This window comes from Talpa occidentalis, unplaced genomic scaffold (assembly GCF_014898055.3).
Source record: "Talpa occidentalis isolate TD23 unplaced genomic scaffold, MPIMG_talOcc4v2.1 talOcc4.13, whole genome shotgun sequence".
Classification (NCBI taxonomy): domain Eukaryota; kingdom Metazoa; phylum Chordata; class Mammalia; order Eulipotyphla; family Talpidae; genus Talpa; species Talpa occidentalis.
The window spans coordinates 67,473,857-67,500,503 of NW_023601322.1; the positions used below are offsets into that span (position 1 = coordinate 67,473,857).

The 26,647-nt window shown below is 43.0% G+C and overlaps 1 long non-coding RNA gene across 1 annotated transcript; it reads right to left on the minus strand.

Annotated features, from left to right (window-relative positions):
- Positions 1–642: 642 nt before the first annotated feature.
- Positions 643–12,265, minus strand: LOC119242718 (uncharacterized). The gene is made up of 3 exons (XR_005124545.2): positions 11,945–12,265; positions 1,266–1,356; positions 643–1,177 (listed from the first exon to the last, which is right to left on the minus strand). It is a non-coding gene; the product is annotated as an uncharacterized LOC119242718 (long non-coding RNA).
- Between the last annotated feature and the right edge of the window lie 14,382 nt (positions 12,266–26,647).

Sequence of the window (26,647 nt, forward strand, 5' to 3'; positions counted from 1 at the left end):
GCATTTTTTAAAGTATGTGAGCCCCCACATTTTCCTGAGTTTAATGCCAGAAAAATTCCATCATGAATAGAAAAATAACAATTTTGAAATGCACCCAGAGGGTTCTATTCTCTTTAACAAAATCCTATTTTCAAAAGAAATTATCTTACCAGAGTCTGATCAATGTGGGAAAATAACCCAACTCCAGCCCCCACTAACCTTCTTGTCTTACCTCAGAGTGGGGAAAAGTGATGTCACCAAGATATTAGAATAGGAGACCTAGCTGCTGTCCATACCCCCTATAAAAATCAAAGATTCAACAGCTGTCCATGAACAAAAACAGTTCTGGAAGAACCCTGGAGGCCACAGAGGAAACTTTAGCAACACAACAGAACAAAAATTTGAAGATCACAGCACAAAAGGGGAAGAAAGAACAGCCTCAGTTTGTCTGAATCATCCCATTCCCCCATCTGCATTGTTCAGCATCAGGAGGGAACTCCCCAAATACAAAGGGTTCCCCTTTCTGGGAAGTGAGCAATCAGCTTCCCCAGCCTTTCAGGATATGACACGAAGGACCCATCCTGATTTCAGCCCACCCAGAAACCAGCAAGCTGAGACCTACAGAAAGAGCTAAGAACAAAGAAGAAAACCAGAGGCCACCGATGTTAGCCACAAAGCAGGAGAGACCACAAATCCCAGTGACCTGATTTACAAATGACATTAGCAATTTTTGTGACTAAATAAATCTACAGCCAGCACAGCAGCCATGGAACCCCTGTATATTTCTCACCAGTTGACCTCAAACAAAAGCAACAACAGATGGGCTTATTTGGAAACAAAGAACCCGAGAGGGAAAATCGGACAGTGCCTTCAAGGACAGACCCATGTGTACATCCCAAATCCAAGGTTAACAACACTCTAAATCACCTCTGCAGAGCACCCTCCCCCTCAGAGAGGGAGACAGCTTCATCCTCTGTGTTAGATGCAAGTCATGTTGGGTCCCATAACTTACTGATTTATGCCCATAAAGACACTCTCTTTCTAGTCCCCCAAACCAATTTAAATAGGGCTTCTGAATATTAATGCTAACATTTTACCCTTTTGATCTAGATCTTTCTTTAAAAGCATCATATGCCAGATTCAATGATCTCTTATACCATGGTGCTGGGAAGGATTTTCCTGGGTATCACGTCCCACACTGGAGGGAAGACAAAGAGGTTGAGAACTTAGTGAGGGTTCATTAGAGTAACAAAGAGTATAGAAAAGAGATCTCACATACTTCTTACCTCACATCTTCTCAAAGTGTGTCACAGACTGTGGATCCTCTTGAAGTACTCTTCCTGCATCACCTCATTAAGCCATTATTTCTGCAAACCTCTATAGATACAAGTACAGAAATTAACTGTGAGCATACAAAGGCAAAATTAAACAATACAACTCTTGTGCAAATGATGATGCTAAATCAGAAACCAAAACTAAAAAGACAATTAGCTAAATAGATAAAATCAACCAACCAACCAAGGGTCATTTGGTGCACTTGCTTTAACCAATTCATTTGTTTCTTGATTTTATGTCATTAAATTTCTACTTTTCCAGATGCACTTACCCATGCACAACAGGTGATGATTGCTACCACACGTTTGATATCAAGTAGATGACCACAGACTATGTGGTTATTCAAAACTATTTTAGTCCTTGAATCAAGTCACAGTTGATAAGTTGACTGGAATTTGGCTAGCTGTCCTAATGCGAAGGATTTAAATAACCAGAAAGATTTCCCATTTTCATAACTGATTGGAAGATGCAGATATGAGCACTCCATTCACCAGGAGAAGTTAGAAACAGGTGGTAAGAAACAATGAGGGGAACATACATAGGCCTGGCTTGGTCATTTGGGGAAGGCCATCTGTTGAGATGTCATCCGCTTCAAGTTTTTGGAAATCTGCATTTGCACATCGTCAGGTGGAGTCAGGACGTGGGGCTTGCTTCAGGTGTGTCATGCGAACTGAAGAATCCTTTTCCTGAAGTTTGGCTGCATGAGGATTTGTCAACAACGCTAGATAAGGTCTTTTCCAACAGGGCTGGAAAGAGTGTTTCTGAAGATATCTTGTCCAACAGATGAAATCCCTAGGTTGTAGAGAGTGTTGCTCAAGGTTGCTTTGTCTTTTTGGATTGTTTCGTGAAAGGACTATTCAACCAGAAAAGGGTTATTTTTGAGAGGCAGTTAGACCTTTACAATATTGACGTATATCTTCCTTAGTCAACTGTGGATCAAAAGAGGTTAGTCGCATTGTACCTTCTGTGACTATCTCAAAGGTGTGAGAATTTAGAAGTTCCAAAAGGGGTGGGTCAGCAAGCTCCATTTTTTTTTTTTTATAGAGGCATGTTTTATTTATTTATTTATTTGTTTGTTTGTTTTGTTTATACATGCACTGGGTACAGTCAGAAGCACGGGAGGGTGAGAGAATTCACCAGAGCCAGAGTGGGGAGCAGAGCAGGCAGAAGGACCAAAGTACACTGCTGAGGGGAGCAGCGGGCGGCAGGAGACGTCTGCGCGCCATGTGGGACCCTCCTCCGTTGGCCGGGGAGCAGCCGGGGATCGAACCGGCGCCGCAGAGGCCGCGGGCAGCTTCGCAACCCAGCGCTCAACCGCTGCGCCACCGGGGAGGCCCTGCAAGCTCCATTTTAAATGCTTTTCCGGGTGCCTTCCACCCACATAATTTTCAGCTTTCAATGAGTCCCTGTGACATGCCATAGACTTGTAGTGTGGGGTTCTACATATATATCTTACCTATCTTAGGAGAGGTTCTTCGGGGTATATCCTAGACTAACATCAGTTTCCCCCAAAAGTTAGTCATTTGAAGAAAGCACTTAAAAACACATTGTCCATATGGCTTTTGAAACATATTCAACTGTGTGTTCCTTGACTGCAAAAAAGAAATGCCCGTATGGCCCTCATATTATTTGAATCAGTGAACTAGTAACTACAGCATTACAGAAGCTTCTTTAAACAGGGCTAAAAAAACAACAACAAAAGGGCTACAGTATGGCTCTCAAGTGTGTTACTAAACTTTGGTTTCTACTTCTGAAAACTCAGAGTAGTGGATTAGCTATCAAGATACTTTCATGTTTTGATGGCACTGCCTCTTGCAACATAACACCACCAGAAACTTACAGGACACTTTCAACCATTTCAAAGCCAGCACCCACATGGAGCCCTGCTCATTTACTTCTTTTTTTAAAAAAGATTTATTTATTTATGCATACAAGAGGTAGGGTACAGGCCAGAGGTGTTGGGGGGTGGGAGTGAGAGGATTCACCAGACAGAGTGGGGAACAGAACAGGCAGATTGACCCAAGTACATTGCTGAGAGGAGCAGCAGGTGAGTCAGAAGAGGTCTGCAGCACCATGTGGATTGCTCCCTGGCCAGCCAAAGGATGGAACTCATGCTGCAGAGGCTGCGGACAGCTTCATAGGTTGTGTCTTAACCCCTTGCGCCACCAGGGAGGCCCTCATTTACTTCTTTATGAGGAAAAAAGGTGACCTCGCTGCAAAGTGGCTAGAATTTTCCTTTAATCAATTTACTTCTAAGTTACAGAAGCAGCATAGAGGTCTTAAAGTTAATAGTTCTCTATCATCCTGGACAATTTGGTGACCATACTTCCAAACTTAACATTTTGACAGTTAAATACAATCACATTCTTCTGTAACTTGCTTTTAAAAAATTTAACTGTAAATGCTAGACGCCTTCCTTCTTTTCAGTACATGTCATTTTTTAAACTAACTTCTAGTATTTTTTTTAAAGATTTATTTTATTTATGCATACAAGAACTGGAGTACAGGCCAGAGGTGTGGGTGGTGAAAGGATTCACCAGAGACAGAGTGGGGAACAGAACAGGCTGACTGACTGAAATACATTGCTGAGGGGAGCAGCGGGAGAATCAGGAGAGGTCTGCTGCGCCATGTGGGTTGCTCCCTGGCTGGCTGGGAATTGAACTCGTGCTGCAGAGGCTGCAGACAGCTTCATAGGTTGTGCCTTAACCCCTTGTGCCACCAGGGAGGCCCTGTACATGTCATTTTTAATGGCTAGGCGGCATTGCATTTCTCCTAGTTTAACCATCTTTGAAAAGAACATTTCAGTTACTTCTAACTTTTCTCTGTAAGAAGATTATTTAATGTTTTCCCCTATCCACTTATCTGATCATTTCCTAAAGATATTGTGACTATAAAATTTGATATGAGTGGTCATTGCCACACTGCCTCCAGGAACGTCCTAGTTTCAGAATTCTATTTATGTAGCTGCCAAATAATTTTTCTTATGGTTGCCAACTTAAACAGTGGGAAAAGTACAAATGATGCTTCCATGTCTTTGATAAGTAGATTAAGCTTTAAAAGCTATATTAGGAATTTATTTTTCTTTTGCAAATTGGTTCTTGTTCTCTAAAGCCCAGCTAAAGTTTTCTTCCTACTCCCTGAGTTACAGACTTTTTATATAACAAGAATATTGTCCCTTTTTCATGTTGCAACATCCCTGGTCTTACTTTACTTGGTTTGGTTGATGGTGTGTTTGTGTAAGATGGGAATTTTTCTATAGTCATATCTGTCAATTTGTTTTGTTTCCTGCGTTTTAACATTATACTTGGGTCTTCCCCATCCCTAGAACAATAAAAACAGTGTTTGTTTCTAGTACTTAGCCTATTTGGAATTCTGTAAGATATCAGAATCTTTTTCCAAATGCATAGTTGTCCCAGTATTTCATTCTATTGTCATTCTCTCTCTAATGACTAGAAAAAAAATTTTATTTACACACTATTTTCTTCCTACGTGTGTCTCTGGAAAAATACCACTGTCTCTTTGCTTCTGCTGCATGATACATTTTGATAAACTGGACAGTTTTCCATCTTTCATAGAACTCTCCTGAAGTTAGGCTCAAATACATGTTTGATTCTTATAGAATTAGTATTCTTTCTACCCCTTGTCCTGATCCCTTTATCAGTTTGTCTGGCAGATTTATTCAACAAACAGTGCATAAAGGTTCCTTTTCCTCCACACTAACACTTACTGTTTCTGGTCTTTCTGATATAAGTCATTCTACAGTTGTAACGTAGTATCTCATTGTGGTGTTGACGTGCCATGTTCCATCAGGAAACTCAGAGGAATAAGCTAATCCCCCTGCCCCCCCAGGACAAATACTCTATAGCTACTCCTTCAGTCAGTATGTTTTATTTAGTAACTACCACATACAGGCCTTGTACAAGGCAGTGGTGTAAAAACAGTTAAAAACCTGGTTCCTGATACCCAACAAGCCCTGGGTTTGAAGGGGTAATGGCACATATCTTTAATCCTTGCATTCCTACTCCCTTATATAATGGACCGAAGGGAGCACTTTGGAAAGCAAGTATTAAGTTTAAGTTGGTTCATGAATCTTTCAAGCATTTCCCATTTTGCCTACTTTGGTCTTTTCTTGAATATTTGAACATACACAGTTATTTCATAATGTGGCTCTAGATGTGCACTGTTTATCCCAGCTTGGCACCCAGTAAAAAATATTTTTCTTCTTTCTATGACTGTAAAGCTGGGGAGATCCCCACTGGGCTGAAGACTTCAGATCTCTTCCTTCCCAACATTTGACCCATGCCCAAAGTTCCTCAATGAAATGATTTGATCCCCCCAAAATGTTTCTTTTCTGATTTTTATAAATTGTAACAAAGAGGGAAATGATTAATTTCCCTAAGTAAAAAGGAGAGATTGGACTAGCCTTTATTTTTATGACTTTTTTTGTTGTTGGTTTATTTTTATTCATTTTCATCACTTTTGAAGGAATGTTAGCAGTCTAAATCAGAAAAACAATTGTCTTTAGGCAGGAAAAATGTACACTGGGTCAGTCATTTCTTTCTTTTCTTTTACTTGCCATCTTCTAAAGGCATGACTTATCATTTCTGCATGTCATTATATGAAATCTTCTCTACATGTGACCATCCAGCTTCTCCTGCCAAACAGCAGTCTTCTTTGACTTGCAATTCTATGAGCACATAAAGTCATCTGGAGTTTCAGAGCACCCATGTTCTGCAGTGGGAGAAAGGAAGTGCTGTTTCTGTGAAGGGTGGACCCTTATAGCTGGGCTTCTATTAGCCAAGTGGAGAGATAAGGCAGTATTAGAGAGATTCCCTTTGTGGGGTGGGGGAAGCACAGGTTGGCCAGCCTTGTAATGTACCTCATCCCTGGACAGATGGTGTACACAATTAATGGATAATTTCACCTGTGATTGTTCACAGGCCAGAATCAAACAATGCATGTCAGAATTTGAGAAGTTTTTCTGCTTCCCACTGATGTGGTTGAGAACGCCAAGTTGTACCCCTCACAATACAGAGGAGGTGGAAGAGTAGTCTGTTAGACAGGTGGTGCTATATAGGCAAATATCAAAGGAGTAAGGCAGTTGCTGTCCTAGAGCAATTCTTCTTTGGCAGTGTGACATAAAAAGAACCATCTACAAAAGGGGATGGTGTGGTATGAAAAAAGATTTGCTAGTAGGCTTCTGACAGGTGTTCTTTTGTGTGTGAGAGCAGGTAATAAGATATTTGACATAACCAGTTGTTCAATAGAAAACCTTGAAAATCAGTCTTTGGCCCACTCCAATCTCTCTACTGCCTATAGACAACAGTAAACCCTATCAAATTACTTGGTCATTAAAAAAACAAATTGCTTGGCTGTGACCTACAAAAACAACATTTTCACAGGAAATTTAACTCTATTTTAGAATGGTCAATAATAAAACACGTAAGACTGCCTGATATGTATTTGTGTTTTGCACATCATCTTTGAAGTAGGGACAAACTTTTTCCCCCCTGCTTGGGCTTTCTTGGCTGAGAGAGATGTATCACGCAGAGGAAAGAAATGGACTTATGACATTCTGAGTATGTTAACGTGGCAGAAGCTGGAAGCAGGCTGTCTAGATTCCTGGTACTGATTAAAATGTTGACTTCAGATGGTGATGTTCTTTGAAAATGAGGAAGAGAAATTGCAGCCAAAAAATGTAAGAAATCTAGCATGGTACGTAATACTACTCAAATGATTTCAAGTTTGGCCTTTTTCAGGCAATGTATTATTCAAGAGCCCAGGTGGAAAGAACTATGATGTGGCTGTAAACAAAAATTTTGGTGGTACCCTCATTTTCACATTAGTTGTAGTTCTCATGACAATCTACCCATATTTACATATTTGAAAGGAAATGGCAAGAAAACATGAGGGAGATTATTCTGGTTGAAAGGCTTTACAACTAAAATGGCACAAATATGCTATGTGCAAGCCTAGCTGAGAGGCTGGTTTTGGCTATAAAAACAAGAAGCCTATTTAACAGACTGCTCAGATAGAGGGGTAGGCATGGGCAAGCACAGCAGCACTGCACAAAGAGGATGCAGGGCCGAACCGGTCCTTAAAAAAAGCCAGGATTAACTGAAGATGCTGAACTTTTCTGGCCTGGTCTGGCACCTTAATTGTATCAATTTCTGGTGACACAAAAGTTCCCAACTTCTCCTGCAGCTGCTCACCGATGATTACACATATTCCTGGCTGCTAACTAGACAGTTGTTGATATACAATAGTTTGTTATTGGAGAAAGAACTAGTTTGGTAAGAAGAGCCATTAGATCGTTAATTCCTTAAGTATTGTAACTACTGGGTTATTCTGCTAATACAAATTGTCTCATGAACAGCATGTTTGAAAGAGAGGTTTTTTTGAGTATGAGCTAACTACTTTCCCTGCCTGGTGCATCCTTTATGTCCTTTCTTACATATGCTTTCAGAAAGATGCTTCTATTGGGCCTCCCCGGTGGCGCAGCAGTTGAGCACTGGGTTGAGCGCTGGGTTGAGCGCTGGGTTGCGAAGCTGCCCGCGGCCTCTGCGGCGCCAGTTCGATCCCCAGCTGCTCCCCGGCCACCAGAGGAGGGTCCCACATGGCGCGCAGACCTCTCCTGCCGCCCGCTGCTCCCCTCAGCAGTGTACTTTGGTCCTTCTGCCTGCTCTGCTCCCTGCTCTGGCTCTGGTGAATTCTCTCACCCTCCCGCGCTTCTGACTGTACCCAGTGCATGTATAAACAAAACAAACAAACAAACAAATAAAACATGCCTCTATAAAAAAAAAAAAAAGAAAGATGCTTCTATTAAGACAAAGGAAGCTAAATATTTCAGCAAATATTCAAGTTCCTAACGTGTGCTGGGCACAGAGTTCACAGTATTAACTTGAGCTGTGGCCTCAGAGCATTGGGCAGTTAATCCCAGAATAAACACTTCTGAGGTAAATTCTGCGTCATGCTCCTTTGTGAACTACCTTTCAGTAATACATTTCATTTCTAGTATTTTGAACAGGGCTTAAACTCAGAAACCACTAGTTTGATGTTTTCATTCTATGCTATCATGTCAGATTATCTTTGCGTTCTGCCACATATTGGGGTAGTCCTGGGGTAGTCTTCTTTGTTTGCAAGAGATTTAAGGAAGGAGTTACCAGTTGATTCGTTCTGACTCTACCAAAGCTAAAAGAAATCAAACCTTGTGTCCAAAGAAAATGCATGGAGCTGGTATTTTCTGGGGAGAAGATTAGCAATTTAGAGCTTGAATGCGTTAAGTCAGGTACTAAAAATCTAACTGGGTCACTGATATTTAAATTAAAAGATGATAGATTGGCAGTGATGGCACCCAAAATGGTAAAGTAAGAAGCTTTAAAGGTTGATATCTCCACCAAGTCAATCCTTGAGCTGGAAAAAGTGACTGAAATCAACTATTTGGAAATCTGGAGTGTGACTGGACAGAAAAATGTGACAAGCTGCTGATCTTTCCCATATGAGTGTTCGGCTCTAAGAGGTCCGTTCTGGCTCTCAACAAGCAACAATTAGCAATCCTTGAGGGGTGAGAGATTCAGATTGCCAGAATACTATATTACAGTGCTCAGGATGTACATTCCTCAAAAAAATTTACAAAACAGAAAATTTTGACCTGTTCACAGGAGAAAAAGGAAGCCCAGACAACAGAATTACTAGTCAAAGCCTAGATCAACTGTCTTATATGTGTTCAATTTGCTCCAGGAAATTGGGAAAATAATGTCTGAGCAAAATGAGAATATTGAGAAAGAGAAATGATAAAAAAGGAAACAAATACTAGAGACAAAAAGTACAATTATCTGAGGTGAAAAAATTATAAGAGGTTAACAGCAGCTGTGAAGCAGGCAGAAGATAAGCAAACTGAAGGTGAAATTATTGAACTGTTTAAGACTGAGGAACAGAAAGAGAATGAAGCAAAATGAATACAACCCAAGAGATCTATGGAATATCATCAAGCTTGCAAAAATACATTTCACAGGAGTCCTAGAAAGAAAATAAAGGAAGGGGAACAAAACATTTTTTGAAAATTTAATGATCCAAAACTTCCTATATCTGATAAATCTACACATCTGGGAAGCTCAGTGAACTCGAGGAAAATAAATTCAAATATCCACATCAAGATACAGTATACTCAAATTTTCAACGAACTTGAAAGCATCAAGAAAAACAATTTATAAACAAAAGATTAAATAAGATTTTAATAATTGACTTCTCATCAGAAATCATGGAGACAAGAAGGCAGTGGGATGACATATTTAAAGTCTTGAAATTAAAAAAAAACTATCAACAAGAGAGATTTCTGTATCCCAGAAGACTATCCTTCAAGAATGAAGGACAAATTAAGATATGTCGAGGTGGGGGGCCTCTCTGGTGAAGGGGTTAAGTCACATCACTATGAAGCTATCTGCAGCCACTGCAGCACGTCATGGCACAAGTTCAATCCCCTGCTGGCCAAGGAGCTGACCCACATGGCACAGCAGACCTCTCCTGTCTCGTCTTGCCCACTGCTCCCCTCAGCAGTGTATTTCAGTACATCTGCCTGTTCTGCTCCCAACTCTGTCTCTAGTGAATCCTCTCACCACCCACCACCTTGCACCTCTGGCCTGTACCCCAGCTCTTGTATGCATAAATAAATCTTAAAAAAAAATGTTAAAGGGAATTCTTCAGACTGAAATGAAAAGACACTGTTACTGGGCAAGATGAGAGGCACCCCAGGAACTCCAAATAGGTTCTGCTACTTTAAATAGGTTCTGCCATCTGCCACATAAAAATAAAACATACTCTAGTGCAATAAGACCTTTAATGAAAAGGAACCTTAATACAATTAGTGTGCAATAAGGGCACGAGAAGGGGACGGATAGATAAAATAGTTTCCAAATCAAGTACCCAAAGACTTCCATCTAAGGCACCTTCTGGTGGGGACCCCCTAGAAAAGGGGCATGAGGGATCAAACAAGTCTGGAAGTAATAGAGCAAAATCAAGATAAACACTGTCATTAACATCCTCATGGGTCTTTTGACCATGTCTGTTTCAAGTATCTACTTTTATGTCCCCCAAGTCCCTGGAGCAAATCCAAAGGCAGAGAAGCAAATGCAGTTTCTTCACATGTCTCTCTGCCCCATGTAGCCCCCTCTAGGTCTCCTTGCTCTCTCCTTTCTTCTTTCCTTCTCCAATCTCCACCTTCTCCTCCTCCCTGCTCAGCCCCACCCTCCCCTGAGTGAGGCAGGGAACCTGTGACCTCCCCTTTTCTTGGGGACAACCCTGTTACAACATTAGACAATAACTTGAAACCTAAGAAGAAATAAAAAAATTCACAATACACTGGAAAAGGTAACAATCTAGGTAAATAAAAAGCCAATATCATTGTTCTTTTGTTTTGTCTTTTCCTTATATGATTTAAAATTGGAACATGAAAGTTATAAATTTATCTTTTCTATTTTTTTATTCATTATTATTTTAAAGATGTATTTTATTTATTTATGCATATAAGAATTGGGGTATAGGCCAGAGGTGTGGGGAGTGGGAGGATTCACCTGAGAAAGTGGGGAGCAGAACAGACAGATCTGCTGAAATACACTGCTGAGGGGAGTAGTGGACTAGACAGGAGAGGTCTTGTTAGCTCCCTGGCTGGTGATAGCTTGATAGTGCTGAGACTGTAACACCTGTGCCCCCAGGGAGGCCCCTATAAATTTATCTTAACAGGTACAATGTGTATAAAATAAATGAGGAAGTGTTAGGGGGAAAGGTTGTCCTGAGCTAATTCCATATAGGCTTTGTGGACTCCACCCCCACTCCAGACCAAAGCCATCAAGACATTAGGAAAGACAGATCCCATCACCACCAAAGGGAAGGTTGCTGGGACCTGAGGGTGGAGTTAAGCAGCCGGGTTTGGTATAAAAACCAGACACGTGGGCCTTGGGGTCTCTCTCCTTTTGGCTTCAGGGCTCGTGGCTCGCAGCCAGCTCTCAGAGTGCCTTTGGGATTCCAGAGCAGCAGAAAGGGTAGGATGCATTTAAGACTTTATTTCCCTCTTTTCTCCCTGTGTTGTACACTTCCTCATTTCCCCTTCCCTGTAAATAAACCTTTTATTAACCTGTGTGCCTGCAGTGGAGTATTAATAAGTCCTTTTTAAGCACATGGGTGAGGACCCACAGTCAGGCAACCCATTTTATATCGGGGCTGCCCTGTCACAGAAGGACAGATAAAGAGGAGCAAATTGTATACAATCGAAATTAAATTTGTATTATTCAAACCAGTTACTGTAAGTTTAAGAGATGCTAATTTTAATCCTCTGGGTAAGGACTGGAAGGTTCAGTCCCTAGGCTCATCCTGACCACGATCATTGGTGGCCAAAACATAACATGTTCAAAGACTGTGCACAGAGTGCATCAGGGCTCCATGCCACGCCCCTAGAGGCCTCCTGGACATTCCTCAGACTTCCTGGGAACCCACACAGAAGCACCCTGCTAAGTAGCTGAAACCACAAATTCACCACCTAAATAAAAAATACCAAATCCTGGGAACTTGGAACTTTCCTCTTAAAGGCTCTATCTGTCCTCCACCCCATCTGTTCATGCAGGCCGTTATCACTTACCATAAATCCTCCTTCTGAACTTCCAAACATTGAGGTCCTCACCGAGCACCCCCAGAACCTTGAGTTGGCAGAAGATCTATGGTTTGTTATACTCAGGAAGCTCAGCTGCACAGTTAAGTGACCCTTAAGCTGAATTGGGGGCCACACCCATGCCACTTCTCTGATTCCCCACACAGGCTGACTGATGGGGCTTTAGATATGGTAAACTTTCAAGGGCCTCTCAGTCATAATTTACGGAGGACACAGCATCAAAAGTTCCCATTGGTCCTTCAGAAATTGTTACCTACAATGTTAGTGTAGGAGGGTAAGACACTGCCCTGCACTACAGTTCCTGGCAGTGCCCTTTAAAACCACATTTGTTATTGTTATGCATAGAAATTGTGATGCGTAGAAAGGGGAGTTTCCAGGTACCCTGCCCCACCCATGGAAGGGTGGAGCTGAGCAGGAATGAGAAGCTGAAGAGGAGGAGGTAGAAACAGACAGGAAAGAAAAAGACTGTAGGAAGCACATGGAGCAGAAAGACATGTGAAGAAGCCACCCTTGCTTCTTGGCCTTGGGACTTCCCCCAGGGACTTGGGGGACATGGAAAGAGACACTTGAAAGAGATGTGGGTGAGAGACCCATGGGGAGGCTGACAACAGCAGCCCTTATCTTGATTTGTACTTTGATTTTGCTTATTTCATCCCAGACTTGCCTGGCCCCTTCTGCCCTTTTCCTATAGGTCCACCCCCAAGAAGGTGCCTTAGACTTGTGGCAGGCTTTCAGGCCCAGTGGTCCTGCTCCTTGAGGGGATGGGTAATTTTGGGTGCTTGATTTGGAAATTATTTTAACTATATTCTTTCTCTTCTCTTTATTGCACACTAATTGTTGCACACTAATTGTATTAAAGTTCTTTTCTATTAAAGGTTCCACACATTAGAAAATGGTTTATCTTTATGTGGCAGTGAGACACAGGGCAAGCTAGGAATTAGACAGTTTTAGGGACACTGCAGGAGGGGACCTCTGAGAACTGAGGAAGGCTTCAGAGATAAGGGCAGCAAGAGGAGTGTAACTAATTCCACCTGGAAAAACAAACATCCCAGGACCAAGTGTTAGGGGAAAAGGATGTCCTAAAATAATCTCATACAGGCTTTGTAGACTCCACCCCCACTCCAAACTAAAGCCATCAGGACATTGGGAAAGACAAATCCCATCACCACCAAGGGGAGGGTGGCTGGGACCTGAGGGTGGAGTTGGGCAGCCAGGTTGGATATAAAAACCAAACACGTGGGCCTTGCTCGCTCTCTGGCTCGCGATCGCTCGCCTCCTGGCTTCACCGCTCCTGGCTGGCGGCCAGCTCTCAGAGCGCCATTTTGGGATTCCTGATCGGCGGATCGGGTAGGACTCATTTAAAACTTTGTCTCCCACTTTTCTCCCAGAGCTGTACATTTCCTCATTTCCCTTTCCCTTATAAATAAACCTTTTATTAACCTTTCACGTGTGCCTGCAGTAGAGCATTGATAAGTCCTTTTAAGCGCGCGGGTGAGGACCCACAGTCAGGCACCCCGTTTTGTATCGGGGTTGCTCTACAACACAAGGACAACATTGTTAACGTTGGCCTTGGTTTCCTTCCGGTGATAAAGGGAGGTAGAGATTGGGGAAATGGAGAGTGGTTTAATTTATGGACAACTTAGAAGGGCAGCTGTTTAACTTCTAAATAGCAAATTAAGTGAGACAGCCGAGAACTAAGCAATCACAAAGAGACTGGTGGAGTTTTAGAATAATGAGGGAAAAATGGTCAATATTCCCTGAGACACAACTCCACTTTGGCTTCCTGGCCTGGGAGTCCCCCTTTATTTTTGCTCTTTTTCTCCTCGATAAACTTTTTCTTTCTATAAACAAACCTGCCTCTTCTCGCTTGCTCGCCAGAGAGTCTGCCAAGTTCCTGCTGCGGCTTCGTGAGACACCAACCCGTGGGGGTCTAGTGGCTGGGGCTCAGCGCTGCCCTGCAGCCTGGGATCAGTTCCTGCCTGGGAGACTAGGCCTGACAATTCCGGTATCAGCAGATAGCAGAACCCATTCAAAGTGTGCAGGCTTGGGGGTCTGGGGCACCCCTCATTCTGCCCACCAACAGAATTACTGTGATAACTCTAAGTCATTTTTCCATTTAGTTATTCTGATTAATGCCAAGTACTACATTACTACATTCTTCTCAAACTGGGGCATGGATATCCTCGATTCTGCATGGGGAGGATGCAAACAGTGTGTCTCAAGTACGTCTTTTGGGGGCATCAATTTTACTGTGAGATTTGGAAGACCCCAGTGTGTTACAAGAACTTATCATCCTACCCCCACAAACAAGGAAGAAAAGCAATAAGGGGAGAAGTTTCCTCAGTCCTTTTAAGTTGCAAATGTAATCCATCCTTGGAATGTAAACACACAGAGAAAACCAAAACAATGCCCTAAAGGACTAAAGGGGAAAAAATGGGGCCTCCCCGGTGGCGCAGCGGTTGAGCACTGGGTTGCGAAGCTGCCCGCAGCCTCTGTGGCGCTAGTTCGATCCCCGGCTGCTCCCCGGCCACTGGAGGAGGGTCCCACATGGCGCGCAGACCTCTCCTGCCGCCCGCTGCTCCCCTCAGCAGTGTACTTCAGTCCTTCTGCCTGCTCTGCTCCCCGCTCTGGCTCTGGTGAATTCTCTCACCCTCCCGCGCTTCTGACTGTACCCAGTGAATGTATAAACAAAACAAACAAACAAATAAATAAATAAATAAAGCATGCCTCTATAAAAAAAAAACAAAAAACAAAAAAAAAACAAAAAACAAAAAAAAAATTTAAAGGGGAAAAAATGAATTAGAACCTTTTTCAAATGCAAACTGGGAGGTGAGGGTAAGAACAGAGAATGGGGGAGGGAAGTGCTTTGCTGGTAGGTGTGGTCTGTGAATCTCTTCCCCTAAATCACACAAGCATTGTAAGCCAACGTTACCTCAGAAAGTGAAATAAAATGTACACTGCTAGAGAATTTCCCATAACGTTTTTGTTTTCCTTAGGAATTAAGAATTCTGAAGGAAAATAGAATGTTTTCTGTATAAGAAAGGATGCAGGAGGTGGGTTTTCTTTTGATAAACATGGGGAAAATGAGTAATTTTGTTTCAGAACAGAAAATACAGGACAAAGACTGAAAGAATATAGTAATGATGGAGGACAAGAATAGAAAAACTGGAAAGGAGGCCTCTTAAGACTGAAACCTGACTCACACAGGGAGGTGGGGGTCGAGGGGAATAACATGACCATTAACCCAGCTGTAGAGGTCCGACCCTTAGGCGCCAGTGCCTTATCACAAGGCATGAGAACCAAGCAGGATCAGATGCTACAGGGAGTGGAGCAGAGGCCTGAGGGGAAAGATAGGGAGATTGGGCCCACCCTGGAATCTCTGGTCCCTTTCTAGTTTTGCCTGTTACCAAAAGGGCCACTCCACGGAGGAGTGACCCCTCCCAAAGAGAAAAGGACTATATCAGTGCAGTCTCTGCACAGGCTCAGGACAGCACTCCCACTGCCCACCTGTGATTATGCAGGTACCTCTTTTCACCAACTCTCTCCCTCTGCAGGGCAGCAGCTTCCTGCCTGCCCCTGACCTATCAAAGCCGCCTGTCTGCAACCATGCAGGCCTCTCTCAGCAAAATCTGTCCCTTTCCCTAATAAACCTGCTCTTTAAATATAACTAATGTCTCTGTCTCATGGAGAAACATGCCTGGGGAACTCGCCGTGTGCCGCTGAAATGGGAGCTCTGGTGAAACTGTTAGGGGGAAATGATGTCCTGAGCTAATCCCATACAGGCTTTGTGGACCCCACCCCCACTCCAGACTAAGGCCATCAAGACATTGGGAAAGACAAATCCCGTCACCACCAAAGGGAGGGTGGCTGGGACCTGAGGGTGGAGTTGGGCAGCCAGGTTGGATATAAAAACCAAACACATGGGCCTTGGGGTGGCTCGCTATCGCTCGCCTCCTGGCTTCACGGCTCCTGGCTCATGGCCAGCTCTCAGAGTGCCATTTTGGGATTCCTGATTGGCTGATCGGGTAGGAGTCATTTAAAACTTTGTCTCCCACTTTCTCCCTGAGCTGTACATTTCCTCATTTCCCCTTCCCTTGTAAATAAACCTTTTATTAACCTTTCGCGTGTGCCTGCAGTAGAGCATTGATAAGTCCTTTTAAGCGCGTGGGTGAGGACCCACAGTCAGGCACCCCGTTTTGTATCGGGGTTGCTCTACAACAAAACCTTTTCCAGAGTGAACCTGAGACAGGGCAAGCTAGGGTTATTAGGCAGTTTTAGGGATAGTGCAGGAGGGGACCTCTGAAGAAATCAGGAAGGCTTCAGAGATAAGGATAACCAAGGAAATGCAAACAATTCCACTGGGAAAAACAAACACCATTGTTAAACACTAGGGGAAAACAAACATCCTAGCACCACAGGTAATCTTGTTAAGGATGGTCCTGGTTTTCTTCAGATGATAAGATGAAGTGTAAAGATGCTCACCGGGAGGGCTAGACCATAAAGGTAGAGCGATAAGCATAACAGATGGGGAAAAAAAACACTGTTAAGGAATGTGAAATTCCTTGCTTAGTACCCTCTGGGAGTTAACCAATCAGGGAGAGAAAGAGTAAAATTTAAACATAATGAGGGAGAGAAAGTATATATTGCCAACATAATATCCCATACCGGCTCATCTTGGCCCCTCCCAGGTACTTGATACCTGGGAGTCTTTCTTCTTTGTCTCTTTTCTTCCTAAATAAACTTTTCTTTCAAAGACAAGATTTGTCTCTCTCTGCTTACTTACTCCAAAAGTCTGTGAATTCCTTTCTACGGTTTCGCGAGACAAGAACTCGTGGTAAAGCGGCAGCAGTTGTTACACACGCCGGCATCAAACCCAAGGACCCTCACACACTCTATGACCTACATCAGTAAGTCATATTAATTTTTTTTTAAGAATTTATTTATACATCCAAGAACTGGGGTATAGGCCAGAGGTATGTGTGGGGGTGGTGGTAGGAGGATTCACCAGAGACAGAGTGGGGAACAGAACAGACAGATCTACTGAAATACACTGCTGAGGGGAGCAGCCGGCGAGACAGGAGAGGTCTGCGGCGCCAAGTGGGTCAGCTACCTGGCCAGATAGAACTCGTGGTGCAGTGGCTGCGGACAGCTTCATTGTGCTGAGATTTAACCCCATGCACCATCAGAGAGGCCCCTTATTAAGTTCTTTTAACTTAACAAAGGTTTAGGGGCCTCCCTGGTGGCATAAGAGGTTAAGTCTCAGCACTATGAAGCTATCTGCAGCAAGAGTTTGATCCCTGGCCAGGGAGCTGATCCCCACTCTGTCCCTGGTGAATCTCTCACACCTCTGGCCTACATCCCAGCTCTTGCATGCATAAATAAAATAAATCTTTTTAAAAAAGATTAAATTAGGCCTATTCAGTATGTGAAGACCTCATGGAAAACGTCACATAAGGAAAAATGTTAGACTTTTGGGGGCATATATGTAAATATTATATAAATTTTCTAGGGTTATATCTTCCAAAAAGTCTGATATGTTCTAGAATAATAGTCTTACTTGCCCAATCTGGCCATTCTTCTGAAATACCATAAGCCACAAAATTAAGCAAATTTCCTTGTCACTTTGGTGTAATCAGATCTTCAACTGTGGTCTTTTAAAGTCTTTTGCCATTTACCAAAGTTATTTTTTCTAATATTTTGTATTCAAATAAATTCACAGAAAAGGACTTTATTTTTTTTTAAATAATAAATTTTATTTTTATATTCCCCCATACATTTGCAAACGCCCCATTCTGACCCCAATCCTCCCCTCCCGCCCCCCACCCCCCAAAAAGTGTCTCTGGTTCATAGTTTTTTGTTGATTTTTATTTTCACTTTCTTATATTCATTTTCCTGGTCCCTTATTTAAGTTTCCTAGATTCCTGCTATGAGTGAGACCATCCGGTATTTTTCTTTTTCTTTTTGGCTTATTTCGCTGAGCATGATCCCTTCCAGCGCCATCCATGTTGCTGCAAATTGCATGTGTTTATCTTTTTTGAATGCTGAGTAATATTCCATGGTATATATGTACCACATCTTCTTGATCCAGTCATCTATTTTTGGGCATTTGGGTTGTTTCCAAAGCTTAGCTATTGTAAACAGTGCTGCTATAAACATAGGGGTGCAGGTGCTCTTTGGAATTGATGTTTCTGTGTCCTTTGGGTAAATACCTAGGAGTGGAATTGCTGGATCATATGGAAGCTCTATGTTTAGTAGGTCCAGAAATCTCCACACAGCTCTCCATAGTGGTTGGACCAGTTTGCACTCCCACCAACAGTGCAGAAGAGTTCCTCAGAAAAGGACTTTAAATAGCATATAGGCTACTCTCATGGAACTTACTCTCATGGAACTAAGAGTAAGTTGCAGAAGGTATGGGGGAAAAAACTAGACTTCTGGTAATTACACCATGATAGGGACTCATGATAAGGACTGAATGAACTGTTAAAGTTGAATATAAATATTAATGACTTTTTAATTAATTTAATAAAAGTTACTGGTTCTTTTATGTTTTGCTTTTTCCAGATTCAAGGAAACTTTTCTTTTTTTTTTTCAAGCTATGACTGCAACCATCTGTGAAATTACATCTTTTTGTGAGCAGAACTGAAAGATTTGCTTTTCTCTCTCCATGATACATCAGAAGGGAAACACTTTTGGTAAATAATCTTATTGTTGGGGGAAAAGGATGTCCTACAGCTAATTCCATACAGGCTTTGTGGACTCCACCCCCACCCCAGGCCAAAGCCAAAGACACTGGGAACTCCAAATCCCATCACCACCAAAGGGAAGGTGGCTGGGTCATGAGGGTGGGGTTAAGCGGCCAGGTTGGTATAAAGCCAGACACGTGGGCTTTGGAGGGGTTCCCCCATTTTGGCTCTCTGCCAGCTCACAGCTCTGGCCAGCTCTGAGAGTGCTTTTTGGGTTTCCAGGTTGGCGGATCGGGTAGGACACATTAAAGACTTTATTTCCCTATTTTCCCCTGAGTTGTACATTTCCCTTATTTCCTTTTCCCTTGTAAATAAACCTTTTATTAACCTTTTGTGTATGCCTGTAGTGGAGTATTAATAAGTCCCTTGTAAGCGTGAGGGTGAGGACCCACAGCCAGGCAACCGGTTCAATATCGGGGCTGCCCTATAACATTATCTCTCACGGCAATGTTCTTTTTTTGTGTCAATCCATTAAGACTCTTTTTCTCTTTAATAGTAATGATGATGTTACCATACCTTTGAGTGAAATGTGAAAATTTAGACTAAACTTCTTTCAGAAACTAGAGAGATCTCAAAGAGCCAACAAAGAGAAAACAACAGCCCTGATACCTTACTTACAGGGTTCTAGAAGGTCAATTAGAAAAGCATAAGATGAGTCATCACTTGGTAGACCTGGAAATCTCAGGACATTTGGGAAACCTTGAGAAAAGAGGAAATTACAAAAAAATGCAAGTGTTATGGGAAGATTCTGTAAGATCTTACCTTGGCACGACTTGAAGCCTGATAGGCAGAATGTTATAAAACATTCAAGCAAAACAAATTATCTACATAATTATTTCTATTCTTGATGTGATTACGGAAAAGAGGCCATATTTACTTAACTGGAGAGAAATATGTCAATAATATAACTTTTGTGGACATCAGAGCCAAGTCCAAATCATTTTTTTTAAGATTTATTTATTTATTTATACAAGCACTGGGTACTGTCAGAAGCGTGGGTGGGTGAGAGAATTCACCAGAGCCAGAGCGGGGAGCAGAGCAGGCAGAAGGACCGAAGTACACTGCTGAGGGGAGCAGCGGGCGGCAGGAGAGGTCTGCGCGCCATGCGGGACCCTCCTCCTGTGGCCAGGGAGCAGCCAGGGATCGAACTGGCACTGCAGAGGCTGTGGGCAGCTTCGCAACCCAGTGCTCAACCGCTGCGCCACCGGGGAGGACCTAGTCCAAATCATTTTTAAGGTATTATTTTTTTCCCTGTAAACTGGATTGGACTCTGAATTTTTCCAATATCTGACTGACTTTCTAAATTTTACCAATTTTGTCTCCAATCTTTTGACTTGATATAATGAAGATCTAAAACTGTCTTTCTAAAATCACACAAGTTGGAAATTGAGAGCTTAATATCAGAAAAATCATGACAATTACTTCATGGACTGTCCCCATGACTGCTATTTCTGATTACCAAAGGATACCAGAGACACTGCAATCCAGGAGAAACTCAGCTGAAGAAAATTCAATACCCTAACATCTAGAAATCTCCACTGGTCCTCAAAACTCCTGACTGGAATTTTGGTTTCAACCTGAAACCTTTTTCTTTTGCCTCCATAAATATGCCAATCCATACCCTAAAAATATTCAAGTGTATGAGCCACAGCAGGCTAACAAAAGAAAGTAACCTGGACAACAGAATCACCCTAGCCTATAAATTGATTGAACAAGGAGATGTATGTGCAGTATCTAATTCCTCCTACTCTATCTACACAAATACTTCATCAGAAGTAGAAACCCTCGAGGCCTTTCTGGTGGCCCAAGGGGTTAAGCACAGCACTATGAAGTTATCTGCAGCCTTTGCAGTATGAGTTCCATCCCCAGCAGGCCAGGGAGCTACCAACATGGTGCAGCAGACCTCTCCTGTCTCACGCACTGCTCCCCTTAGCAGTGTATTTCAGTCAGTCTGCCTGTTCTGTTCCCCACTCTATCTCTGTTGAGTCCTCTCACCACTTGAACCTCTGGCCTGTATCCCAGCTCTTGTAAGCACAAATAAATAAATCTTAAAAGAAAAGTAGAGGGCCTCCCCGGCAGCGCAGCGGTTGAGTGCTGGGCTGCGAAGTTGCCCGCAGCCTCTGCAGCACCGGTTTGATCCACAGCTGGCCGGCGAGGGTCCCACATGGTGCACAGGCCTCTCCTGCCGCGCCCGTTGCTCCCCTCAGCAGTGTATTTCGTCAGTCTGCCTGTTCTGCTCCTCACTCTGGCTCTGGTGAATTCTCTCACTCTCCCGTGTGTCTGACTGTACTGCTTGTTGCTTATGCCTTATCTTCAAAGTAGCAACTGATTATGACTTCAAATCCCCTCCTTCTGTGATGCACTAATACCTCCACTGAGATTCAAAACAGTTTATTCCTCTACCTTAGATCAGTGCCCTGAATCAGCAGGAAGTATACCAACGTGGCTGTCACCCTAATTCCCTTAGGACTGAGAAATATACTAACTCAAGGGAGGATGGAAGCCAAGACTAGAAGTTGTTCTGCAGAGTCCAGAGCCTATTCTGTAAAAAACAATAAGAGGAGGGGGGGAGGTCTGTGTATAAGGTCTTTCTGGTGGCAGTGCTGCACCAGAGAATTTGCCGTTGGTCTCTCTTTCTGTCATATGGCCATGGTTCTGGAGATAAACAAGTCTCCCCTCTGAAAATCTATGCTAAGTTTTAGCTTTTAAAGACCTCCTAATGTCTGCACTTAAAATATTCAATTCTCTTTCCTTAAACTCTTCTCAAAATGATGTTACCACCCAACTGACATTGTGATACTATAGAAAAATGTTCTGTTGTGTAAGACAAAATAAGGTACATCAGTAACATATAGAAATCTGAAAGGAGGTAGTTTTCCAGGGAAATTGTAAGCAGAATTATTACTAGCATTAGAGGCCAGAAGGCAGTGTGTTGATATATTCAAAGGGTTGAAGGAAAAAGTTGTGAATCAAGAATCCTATAACAGTTCTTCAAAAATGGAGAAATTGAAACGGGTGGAGGGGCCCACAAAAGGGCAACAAGGGACCTCCCCGGTGATGCAGTGGGTTGAGCACAGCGCTGTGAAGCTGTCTGCAGCCTCTGCAGCACCAGTTCGATTCCCGGCCAGCCTAGGAGAAACCCACATGGTGAGACAGACCTCTCCTCTCTCGCCTGCTGCTCCCCTCAGCAGTGTATTTCAGTAGATCCGCCTGTTCTGCTCCCCACTGTCTCTGGTGAATCCTCTCACACACACTCCCACCCCGCACCTCTGTCCTGTACCCCAGTTCTTGTATAAAAATAAATATTTTTTTTTTAAAAAAAAAGGGCAACAAGGCAGGAGGCCGGATATAAGGATGGAATGGCCACCCACATGCCCAGGCTCTGAGACCAGAGAGCCACCAAAAAGCCCCAAAAGGCCAAAAACCAAAACTAAGAGCTATAGTCTAATAAAGAACAGTGGCTGATAATAGGACAAGTCACTGTGGGTTCTCACCCACGTGCACAATTACAAGAGACCTTAGACTCCAGAACAACCATGGGGTTTATTTTACAAACAGAGGAAACAAAGAGCTTACTGTATCCACAGTGGTGGCTACCTCATCCAGGTAGCATCAGTGAAGGTCGTCACCAGTCACCAGGAATGCTGGACAGCACTAGCCAGAAGTGAGGGCCACTGCTGGTTCCGCAGAGGTGGTGTCAGAGACAACTGGTGTTAACACCTCTTTGTGAGTTGTTGGGTTACACCAACAATAAACAGCTCTTTGAGATACCAGGCCCAGGGCCTTTGGTGCTCCTCTCAGGCAATGTCAATGACAGGATCAAGACTCAGTCTGCAACAGAGTCCTTTGGCTTCTCTTCCCTCCTCGGAGTCGGCTGCTAGATGCTTCTTTTTCTTCTTCATTTGAAGGCTGAAACCATCTTCTTTTCCTCAGGGGCTGGCAGCTAAGTCTCTGGGCTGGCGTCATCTCTCTTCAGCTCCTGCCAAGCCTGGCTTATATCCTCTTTCAGAGTGTCTCATCCACAAGTCTAATTGAACCATTTGTCAATCCTGTGGCCTATTGGACCATTACCAATCAGCCCATAGCATCTGATTGGTCCATTCCATAACCCAGGATGTGCACTTTACATAAAAGGGCTCTGAGGAGGAATTGCCACAACTGACTTGTGGTGAGAGGCTGGGTCCTGGTAACAAAAGTCTGATTGGACCATTTAGCACCAATTAGCTCCTAGCTCACACCTGATTTGTCCAGTCCACGATCCAGGAAGTACACTGTTCCATAAAAGGTCGCTGAGAAGCAACTGTCACAAGTGCCAAAATGGCAGTTACTGAGCTCTGAGGAACAACTGCCACAACTGACTTGTAGTAGAGCCACAGGTTAAAAGAACACCACAGCTCCCGCTGGCTCCCACTGCTGAGGCTGCTGGGTTCTAGTAACAAAATTAGGGGCCTCCCTGGTGGCATAGAGGTTAAGTCTCAGTGCTACCAACCTATCACCTAGTCACTGTGGTATGAGTTCTATCCCTGGCCAGGGAGCCAACCCACAAGGCGCCGCAGACCTCTCCTGTTTCACCCGCTGGTCCCCTCAGCAGTGTATTTCTGTCAATCCGCCTGTTCTGTTCTCCACTCTGTCTCTGGTGAATCCTCTCACCTCCCACATGTCTGGCCTGTACCCCAGCTCTTGTATGCATAAATAAATAAATCTTTTTTTTTTAAAGATTTATTTATTTATTTATACAAGCACTGGGTACAGTCAGAAATGCAGGAGGGTGAGAGAATTCACCAGGGCCAGAGCGGGGAACAGAACAGGCAGAAGGAGGGGAGCAGCGGGCGCGGCAGGAGAGGTCTGGGCGCCAAGTGGGACCCTCGCCGGCGGCCGGGGATCGAACTGGTGCTGCAGAGGCTGCGGGCAGATTCACAGCCCAGTGTTCAACAACTACACCACCGGGGAGACCCCATAAATAAATAAATCTTTAAAAAAAAAATCCCAGCTAGTTATTTTGTGGCTATCAACAAACTGATCCTAAAGTTTTTATGAAAAAGCAACAGACCTACAATAACCAAGACAATACTGATGAAAAAAGTCAGAGGACTGATACTACTTTAAGATTTACCACATAAAGCTACAAAGATCAGGTGGTGTGGTCTTGGCAAAAGAATAGACAACAGGGCCTCCCCGGTGGTGCAGTGGTTGAGCGCTGGGTTGCGAAGCTGCCCGCAGCCTCTGTGGAGCCGGTTTGATCCCCGGCTGCTCCCCGGCCACCGGAGGAGGGTCCCACATGGCGCGCAGACCTCTCCTGCCGCCCGCTGCTCCCCTCAGCAGTGTACTTCGGTCCTTCTGCCTGCTCTGCTACCAGCTCTGGCTCTGGTGAATTCTCTCACCCTCCCGCGCTTCTGACTGTACCCAGTGCATGTATAAACAAAACAAACAAACAAATAAATAAATAAATAAACATGCCTCTATATAAAAAAAAGAAAGAATAGACAACAATATATCAGCAGAACAAAAAGATCCCCAAAATAGATCCACACAAATAGTCATTTGATTTTTGTCAAAGGAACAAAATAATCAATGGAGAAAGGGAAAGTTTTTCAGCAAATGTCTAATGCTAGAGTAACTGAACATCACATACAAACAAACAAAATTAATCTACACAAGACCATCGTAAAGCTGTCATAAAACATAGCTTTCAGAATTCATCAAAAGATCTACATATAAAACTTTAAAACTAGAAGAAAATGTAGGCAACCTTTGGTTTGGTGATGTTTTTTTAAGATGTAACACCAAAAGCAGAATCCAAAATGAAAAACTGATAGCAGACTTCATCAAAATTAGAAACTTCTGCTCAGAGAGACACTTTTTTTTTTTTTGTGGGACCCTCGCGGGTGGCCGGGGAACAAACCGGCGCTGCAGAGGCTTCAGGCAGCCTCGCAGCCCAGTGCTCAACTGCTGCACCACCAGGGGAGGCCCTCTGAGAGACACTTTTAAGAGAATGGAAAAACAAGGCACAGACTAGGAGAAAATGTTTGCAGAACACATACCTGATAAAGAACTTATATCTGAAATAAATGCTATAGAATGAATGCCTGTGCCCTCTCCCCCATTCATATGTTGAAATCCTAACCCCCAAGGTGCTGAGATTAGGAGTGGGATGTTGTGGGGTGATTAAGTCATGAAGGCAATCAGTGGGATTAGTGGCCTTCTGAAAGATATCGTGCAGAACTTCCTACTCTCTTTCTACCCTGTGAAAAAACAATTTATGAACCAGGAAGATTTTTCCAAACACAAATCTGCCAGTGCCATGATCTTGGATTTCCCTACTTTCAGAACTGAGAAGTATATATTTTTTTTTATTTAAAAGTCATCCACTCTTGGGCCTCCCCGGTGGCAAGCGATTGAGTGCTGGGCTGCAAAGCTGCCCACAGCCTCTGCAGTGCCAGTTTGATCCCCAGCCACTGGCAAGGGTCCCACATGGTGCACAGACCTCTCCTGCCACGCCCTCTGCTCCCCTCAGCAGTGTACTTCATCGGTCTGCCTGTTCTGCTCCCTACTCTGGCTCTGGTGAATTCTCTCACCCTCCCGCGCTTCTGACTGTACCCAGTGCTTGTATAAATAAATAAATAAATCTTTAAAAAAAATTAAAAGTCATCCACTCTATGTTGATTCATTATAGCCATCCTAATGGACTACACAATATGTAAAGAACCTAAAACATGAGGGCCTCCCTGGTGGCACAAGTGGTTAAGTCACAGCACTATGAAGCTATCCGTGGCCACTGCAGCAGGAGTTCAATGCCCGGTCAGGGAGGTAACCCATACGGCACAGACCTCTCCTGTCTCACCTGCTACTCCCCTCAGCAATGTGTTTCAGTCAATCCACCTGTTCTGTTCCCCACTCTGTCTCTGCTGGGTCCTCTCATCTGCCCCCCCACACCTCTGGCCTGTACCCCAGTTCTTGTATGCATAAACAAATAAATCTTTTTTAAAAATAAAAAAAAAGAACTTAAAACATGAGAATCAGAAAATAAGCTACTCAATGTTAAAAATGGGCACAAGATCTGAAAAGGCATTTCACCAAAGAATATATATGGATTGCAAAATAAATGCATTAAAAATGCTCAATATCATGTCATTAAGGAGTTGCAAATTAAAGTAACAATGATATACCACTACATAGCAACTAGAATAGCTAAAATCTAAATAGCAAAAAAAAAGTGTAGCAACACGACTCTCATTCATTGTTGGTGGGAATGCAAACTAGAACACTGAATTTGAAAACATTTTGGAAGCTATTTAGAAAACTAAATAGTCTTACCATATGATCCAGCAATTGTACTCCTAGTTATTTCTCCAAATGAGTTGAAAATTATGTCTAAAAGGAAAAAACAAATACATTTATACCTCTATTCATAACTGTCCCAAAAATGGAAGCAATCAAGTTTTCCTTCAAGAAAATGGATAAACAAAGTGTGGGACACTGGTGGAATGGAATATTATTGAGTAATAAATAACTACTTAAGAAAATACTCTTATGTTGGAAAATGACCTTATACATTTGTCAAAATCCAGAGAAATAGAAAACACAAAGTATAAATCCTACTATGAACTGGACTTTGGTTACTAATAATATATCAATATTGGCTTATCGATTATAACTTATGTACCACACTGTTGATTCAAAGAGGCCCAGGTAAAGGGAGGGAAAAGAGAGAAAGGACATAAGAAGCAAATCACTTCAGATAGGAGGTGGCAAGTTTAAATAAGCAAGGGAACTTAGGAAGCTTATCTTGAGTGGCTGCAGGAGAAGAAAACCCTATTTACAGACAAGAAAAAAAAATAGATACATTTTTAAAAGTGAATTTACCAAAAGATGTGCAAAATCTCATGTGGAAAAAGCTAAGGCCCTTCTAAAAGTCACAAAAGTCAACTTG